The following is an 8264-nucleotide window of genomic DNA, read 5'->3' on the forward strand; positions in this document are numbered from 1 at the left end:
ACTGGAAGCATAGTCCGTGTTTCTGCCTAGAAGGACATCATTAAGACGTCAGTTATTCCCTGCTTGACCTGTAGATTGAACTCAAGCAGCCCTGCTGCTGCATTGTTGATGTGGAGATCAAATCGCGAGCTCACCAGGGGTGCCGCTTGGCCCCCTGCAGGTCACTGGCTGAGCGTCCCTGCTGCCTCTGCCCTCACGCCCCTCAACTGTAATAACCCGCGTGTGCTCACATCCAGGTCAGGCCGTGCATCTCCTCCCGCCTCGGCGCGTTGGCAGCCTTCCCCGTGGAGGCGCTCGGCGTCCCGGACGAGATCGACTACCGGTCCTGCGACGACTTCGTGCTCCGTGCAGGTACGTGGCCGCAGGCCGTCCCGTCACTCGGGCCAGCGCACCCTTCCCGCACCCGGCCCGGGAGCTGGTGGCCACGGCCCTCTGCCTAGGAGGCCGTTCCAGGCTCCCTTGTCTCAGGGAGGCGGGTGGAGCCACCCAGAGGAGTGCGTGGGACACAGGGACAGCCGGGTGAGCCTCAGAGCTGGGTATCGGTGACTTAGGACCGAAAGAGTGATTGTCCAGCTCACAAGGCATGTGAGAAATCTTGATTGTCTCAGAGGCTTTCAAGTGCACCTCTGAGTCCACACGCGGCTGGAGGAGGGTGCCCCGTTTCCCTGCACAGAGCCCGGTTGTGCAGACTCAAGCCGGGCCCTTGATCCCCCTGGGGTCCCTTCCCCTCACCTGGGAGTGAGGTTGGGGACCATCGGGGGTCTAAGCTCCTTTCTAGCTTTTATAAAAGTATAAGATTATTTTTTAACTCTTAAATTCCACCCCCTCCTTCTTTTTCTGGGAAGATGATAGTTTCCCACAAAAATTCTTGCTAGTTAAGGATATAGTTAAGCTAGTTATTTATAATTTTTTAAAAAAAATTTGTCTTAGTTATTATAGGTTTTTCAATTTAATTTTGAGTGGGAGATGTAATTAGGTTTATTTATTTACTTTTTTAATGGGAGCACTGAGGACTGAAGCCAGGGCCTCCTGCGTGCTAAGCACGCACTCTACCACTGAGCTGTATACCCTCCTCCCTGCAGATTTATGGTTTCTTTCTTTTTCTCCTTTCTCTCTCTCTCTCTCCTTTTCCTGCTAGTCCATGATAGAGTTAGTTAAACTGGACATCTCTGGCCATTTTACATTTGAAACGTCTAGTGGCCTTAAGAGCACGAGTGAGAGCTGGATTTGAGTGTGAGGGGGCAGCAGGTGTCCCTCCTAGTGGGCGGGGTTCTGGTGCACTTAAGCAGAAGCGCTGACTTAGAGCTGGTGCCTGGCCTGAGGGATGGGCTGGAGGTGGAGGCAGGCCGCCCTCTGTGCCTCACCCCCAGTGGTCAGTTCTCCGGGGCTGCGGGCTCGGATTAATAGATGTACTGACGTGACAGGGAACAGATCCAAGGGCCCATTAGGGAAATTCTATTTCTTACTCTCTTACTGAGAATCTGCTGGCTGATTGGCCCTCTCTGTGCCCGAACGGCTGGTCACACGAGGCTGGATCCTTGCTCTGACTCGTTCACGTGGACTGAGGCTTCCGGGGTGATAGAGGGGGGCTCTCTGCATCCCACCAGCCGTCTGTGAAGTGGGCCCTTTTGGGACTCTTTCCCAAGGTCCCACATCCGCCTGGCCCAAGGCCGAGCTCCTTCCGCCTGCACGATCCTCTCATCTCCACCGATCTACATTGTAGCAGTTCTGCAGTACCCAGCGATTTCCCCTACTGCCATCATTTCATAATCAGATGTAGACTTCTCTTGCTCTGTCTTCGAAAGATACTTGTTTTTGTTAACTGAATTTGCTCCTTTGTCTTTTACACTATAGCTTTGGTTCCACTGTTGGCAGAGATGATAAACTTGGTCACAGTTTTATGTTTATTTTAGTGGTCTGCCCATCCAGAATGTCATTTTCTTGAGGTCAAGGACTGTCATATGGAACTTTGCATAAACATAACTAAATACACTGCCTGGTATTTAGCAGACACCCAATAAGTTGTTGTTGAGTTGAATCAAATAGCATTGTGTTTCCAATATTGCCATGATAAATAAAAGTTGCTAAAGATATAATACCCTGCTTACAAGTTCACACCTACTATGTACTATTCCTTGTATGAATGAATTAAATAGTGATTGAATAAATGAATGAAAGAAGAACAAACTTCTTAGTCCCTTGCTTTAATACTCTTTCTAGGGTGACCCTAAGAATAACTCATGGACCCTTGCACTGGCCATGCTTCTGAGTAGCAATTTTGCCTACAGTAGCATGGACACCATCATCAAGCAGATGGACTTACCCTCCAAGTTTTACTGAGCTCACAGTTAACAGCAACTGAGACGGTTTCTTCTTTCCTGGGACTCAGTCATCATGGTTGGAAAGGGGACACTAGGCAAAAGTTAATATTTATAAAAATTTTTTGTGAGATCTGGAAATTAACAATGTAGAACTCTTCTCCTTTCTAAGCTCAGTTCCCAGCTCTGTGACTCAACTAACAGGGCCAATTAGGTCAAAACCTTCCTTGACACCCGATCAAGTAGGAGATCCCACTGAGTTTTTACATTTTTCCCCAGGTTTTGTTGGGGCTCTCTGGATTTCACCCTGGAGATGAAAATAGATGGACACCCTATCATTGAAAATGAGTAGCGGAAGATGCTTTGAAGCTGATTCCAGGTCCCAGAGCATGGCCTGTGTGGGGGCTGGTTTAGTAGTGGATAGGATCAAGCGAGCACCATCATGCAGAGTTGAATTCAGTCACAATTGAGCCTGGACTGAGAACCATGCTAATAGTAGTAGTTGTTAAGTGGCAACTGGTGATTGATATTCTTGGGTTATTACTTGTAAAACTCTTGTGCTGAATAAGCTCACTGAAGAAAATTGTACTAGTCAGGGTTATCCAGAAAAACAGAATATATACATACACACACACACACACACACATATATATATGCACACACACACATATACACACACATACGTATACATACATACTTTGAATATAAATTATATGTAATTATAAGAGTTATAATAATTGGCTTGTGCAATTATGAAGGCCAAGTAGTACCACAATCTGTCTGCAAGCTGGAGAACCTAGTCATTGGTTTTATTCAGTCTGAGTCTGAAGGCCTGAGACCAGGATTGGATGTTGTCCACCCACATTCATGAAGGTGGGCCTTTTTACTCTATTGAATCAAATGTTAATCCCCTCCAGAGACCCCCTCAGAGACCTACTCAGAAATAACATTTTCTCAGCTCTCTGGGTGTCCCTTAGCTCTATCAACTTGACTCATACAATTAACAATTCAAAATTTGAGAACCAAGTTGGGACAAATGACTTTATACTAATTGACACCATGAAAATAATTTTCTTGTTTACAATCAGTGCTATAACTTCCCAAGGCTCACATATATATGTTCCAAATTTTGTGCTCTTCCTGTTCTGTACTGCCAAAAATAGCTCATCAGAGCAGGGGTTAATAAATATAGAATCTCAAGAAATAAAATAATTCCATCTAAAAATATATTTCACTAAGCATATTTTGGTAGTGCCAGGACAGTTGCATTTTCCAGAAAAAGAATATGTATACACCTAAATTTCTCCCCTAAAATGATGTATCCTTTCAGAAGATTATGGAACCCTTCACTTTACTTTCCCTAGGACCTGAGCCTTCATTCTTACAGCCGCACACATTACAGCACCATTGTATTATTTACCTTAGTGTATTTGTTGTATTTAACACAGTGAGTAACTGATGACACCGATGAAGAATATCCATTTTTGTTTACCCATTCATTTATTCCATCAAAAACATTTATTAAACACCTGATAAGTACCACAAAATGACCCTGTAAGGCACTGTCAAGTGTGATGTAATCTGATATAGATAAGAAGTGAGTTCCAAATTATATTGAGGTTAACTATACTCACTGGAGTTTTCTGTTAAGAGAATTCCCAAATACATTTGTGGTGTATATGTGTGTCTCTGTGTGTGTACACACATAAGCTTGGATTTCTATTTTTTTCTTTACTGACCAGTATTTCACTATTTTCCACATAATAATTTCTCAGGGAACATTGTATTCTTTTTGGCATTACTGTATTACTTTACTTTAGGGCCCTTTGTGTCAGCCATGGAGACAGTAGGATCACAAGGAATTATGACCATATTTTCACTAATCTATCAAGAAACACTTAATAAACCCTTAATTCACCAAACTCCATACCAGTGCTAAGAAAACCAACCATGGGTTTCTTCATTTTGGCTGCCCACCTCTCCTTCTTCCCCTGAAGTACTTTCTTGACACTTGGCCAGTGCAGAAAATGATGTTCCTTGTCTTTGCTGGATTAGCACAATTTTATTTACAATAATGTGACACTAGATTGGATTAAAGGAGATTTAAAGGCATAGGAGCTGCAATGATGCAAAGGTTCCTGGAAACAATCTTGCCTGAAGGCTGTCCTTTCAATGACCACTATTTTGCCATGTCTGCAGGTAAAAATCCCCAAATCCAGAATTCCAATGCTGTTTCTAAAATGGAAGTTTTGTCCTTCACCACCTAACAAGTGACAAAAATCTCTTATTCCATATTGATAAAATGTCAGAAGACCTGTGGAATAGTAATTTTCTGGTGCATTCAAAAATGTTTTCTTCCTATTTCTTCACCCATGCAAAGACCAAGACCAGAAAAGAAAGGATCATTGTCACTGGGAACCATGAGTCACCCATGTCCCGAAGCATGTCTCTGTGCTCAGTGTTTGGTAGACCTTTGGTTATACTGTGCGTTCATCAGTATATGATTTTTCCATAAAGCTTTAAAATTTGACTCCCTAATTTCTTCAATATAAAGTCATATGGGAGGTTGGCTGGAATGGCATCTAAATTCTCATCCCACATTTATAAAGTTGGTGAATTAGGAGGAAATTTTTTCATCGGGGTCAGCTCCATATGGGGGGATGCTTTAAGCTGTCCACTGCTGTAGACGCTGCTGTAGCTGGAATGAACTCCTTGTAATTCTACAAGCAAAACATATTGACTGAGCTCCGGGCCTTTGCACACAATGCACAGACTCCCTCAAAAGACACCCTTGCTTCTTCATCTGGTTCTCCTTGTTTGCTAACCTGCAGCCCTCCTTTTGTTCTTCTACTACCTAACTTCCTGAGACTGGATGAGGTGGCCCTCCTCTCTGCTGTGATTGTGCCTCATGCAGCAACTTCTATCTCAGCAATTTTCATATAATCATAAAATTGCAATTTCCTGTGGGCTTTTGTCTCCCCTATGATCTCTTGATCTCAGGGATTGGGTCACTGTGATATATCTTTAATTCTCAGAGCAGAGCCCACCACGTAAACAGCTGCTGTGGGTTGCATAAAAACAAAAACTACCATTTAACTTACCGTGTCTTCACTGTATTCCCACTCTCACAGGGTTCTCAACATCCAGGACACACTTTGAGGAACTAGTGCAGAAGTGACTCACTGAGGCAGGAAGGCCATGCGCCCCATCTGAACCTGTGGCCTGTACTTTCTGAGGAAATAAACTATATGTGCTCTGTGTCCTCAAACTTCCTCCCATGACATTTACCAGAAATTACACTGTTGCCTTTGACTCACAGGGTCATTAAGGTTTTTAAAATGGTAAATAAATTACCCAAATCATGAAAACTCCTCATAGTTCCACTGTAGTTTTAAAAAATCAGTTCAGGGTGTTTCTGCTGAAATAAAGCCATGTTTTTTCTATGAGAACCAACATCTCACTGAACATAACACCTACCCGCAGGCTGACAACATGGTTGAATCTGAACATTGTCCTCCGAGCCATCAAATAGCAACTCTGTAAGTCTTCATTTCTTCTCTCTACAGTCTGAGGCGCTCAGCTCTGTGCTCCTGAGGGAGGTGAGGTAAATTTCAGTCACCTTGTGGTTTCTCCAGTGAACACTGGAATGAGAGGTCCTAGAGCTGAATCTGCCCTGAAGCCTTTTGGTGTCTCCTGGAGAAGTGTCCTGCAGGCTGCATGTCTGGATGCTCTGGGAAGGGGGTGAGAGGGCAGGGAACAGCGCTGCATTCCTGTCAGTCTCCCCAGTACATGGGACCAAAACACAGAATATGAAGCCATCAACACAAGACTGTTGGTGTGGAATTAGAACTATTTAGAGAGCAGGAGGGGGTTAGGAGTGAGGCAAAGGTCAGTGAGGCTGAGTGAAGGAGGAGGCCCCTACTTTGAAGTTCAAGCATAAGCTCTCATCTGTTGTCATGGTTTATAAACACCCCAAAAAGGGCTCTAGGAAAAAGGTCTCTCACATACTTGAAAACTAATACATAATTTTTCAATTATTGCAGGAAAGAAAGATCTATTTCAAGTAACTTTTCAACAATTTTTTTGGAAGCCAGGGTCACGATCCTTCTTGCACATGGTGTTGTAATACACTAAGTCGGCAGCTTGGCACTTCTAGGATACTTTCCCCACTTTCTCAGACTTAGTCTGCAGCTTGCCTCATGGATGCTGTGTTCTCCCCCATTAGCCTGCTCTCACATAGCCCTCAGACAGTGTACTTCTCAAGGAAACACTCAGGAAATAGTGGCAGGAAATTGTTAGAAACGCAAAGAAAATAGAGGAGGCCTCTCTCCAAGAACACAGGGAAGAACGTAAGAAAGCTCAGAATTGAGTTGCAGGTAAGAGTGTCAGGTGGACTCCTGCGGCCTCCTCAGTCTTGGATTAAATTCTGCCACAGTGTGAACCTTGGACATGAGAAGTAGGTAAGAACACTTCAGCCGTCTCTCTGCAGCCCAGGGTGGTCCCTCTGTGTGAGGCAGAGCCTGACCTCAGGGAGGAGGCAGTGAAATGCTAAGGCAGAGGCAGCGCCTTCCCTCTGGTCAGAAGCAGGGCCTCAGGCCCTAGTCCTGGACCAGGCCCGGCGGGCAGGGAATGCGGTCCTGTTCACCTCCCCTGAGCTACCACAAATGTTAACAGTAGCAGCTTCATTATTTCTACCAAACTTGAAGTGAATGAACAAAGGCCTCGCTGCTATTTCAAAAACCATACTTCCTGTGCTAAATCACATAAAATCACACTAATGTGATGATTCCACATTAGGGAAATTCACATGCTTGTTAATGATCCATGGGTTTAAGTTGGAGGCAGCCTGGAAACACACACATAGCACACTGTTTACTGGAAATACTTAAAGTAAATTACCACAGGGATTACATAATGATTTGTCTTCTTTTTGGACCACCAGGATAAAACAATGGATGCCACAGCTACAGAAAATGAGTCTGGTGTCTGTCCAAGCCAAGACGACCAGTACAGTCCCTCATGCCAAGCTGCCTTTCCCACACAACCCACCTTAATGTAATAACGCTCCTGTCTGCCCACAGGTGACTACTAATGTGTGACAGACTTTGCATATTGTCATTGCTTATTAAATGCCTGTCTAACAAGTGAATGACCAATGGATTGTGATACTCAATGCCTAGCAGAAAATATGTTTTGAAGAAATAATTTTCTTTTTCAAAAGAGAAATTACTTTCTTCTTGTGTATTTTTTACTATGATAAAATAATTTAGTTATTGAAAAAATTCACAATTCTCAGAGTAGTATAAAAATAAAAAAACTCTAATCCCATCAGTTAGTAAGAAATAAGATTAATTTTGGAGTATATAATATATGCTTCTAGGCATTTCTATGTTAATTAATTTGTACATTTTTCAAAAGTAAAGTAATTTTATACCTACCATAAATTGAATTCTTCTCAACCAAACATACCCAAATTTACTATGAAGAATAACTTGAGTTGATCTGGAAAAGGGTTTCAGGACAGATAACAAATTCAATTGTTTCATACTGTTGGTGAATGAAAATTTTTATCAGCAAAGAATCTCCTCTCCATAACAATGAAGAAAGGAGGGAAGACTAGCTCATTACGCAAGTAGGCAGACAAAGGGACCAGAAAGGCAGGATGAAATGTCACACTTTTTCTGTAAACAAGCATGTAGGATCCTTTTGCACTGTTTTTAGCCCATGTGTGATCTGTTGGATCAGTGGCATCCTGTTTTCCCATGAGAACTGGACAGCACAATTTACTGTGTCATCCTGAGTGTCCTGTACCTTCTTGTACAGAGTTCCCCCTTTGCTCACTTGAAAACTGAGGTCGCTACTGTGTAGGTAATTGCCCTCATCTGACAGAATAATAAAACTTTCATCATCTCCCCAAGAAGAAATGGTTACAGCCAAGACTGAACC

At 43.3% G+C, this 8264-nt stretch overlaps 1 long non-coding RNA gene across 1 annotated transcript; it reads left to right on the forward strand.

The window, feature by feature from the left end:
- The first annotated feature begins 235 nt into the window (after positions 1-235).
- On the forward strand, positions 236-7467 carry LOC140690532 (uncharacterized). The gene is made up of 2 exons (XR_012065845.1): positions 236-351; positions 7261-7467. It is a non-coding gene; the product is annotated as an uncharacterized lncRNA (long non-coding RNA).
- The last annotated feature ends 797 nt before the right edge of the window (positions 7468-8264 follow it).

This window comes from Vicugna pacos, chromosome 30, assembly GCF_048564905.1.
Source record: "Vicugna pacos chromosome 30, VicPac4, whole genome shotgun sequence".
NCBI lineage: Eukaryota > Metazoa > Chordata > Mammalia > Artiodactyla > Camelidae > Vicugna > Vicugna pacos.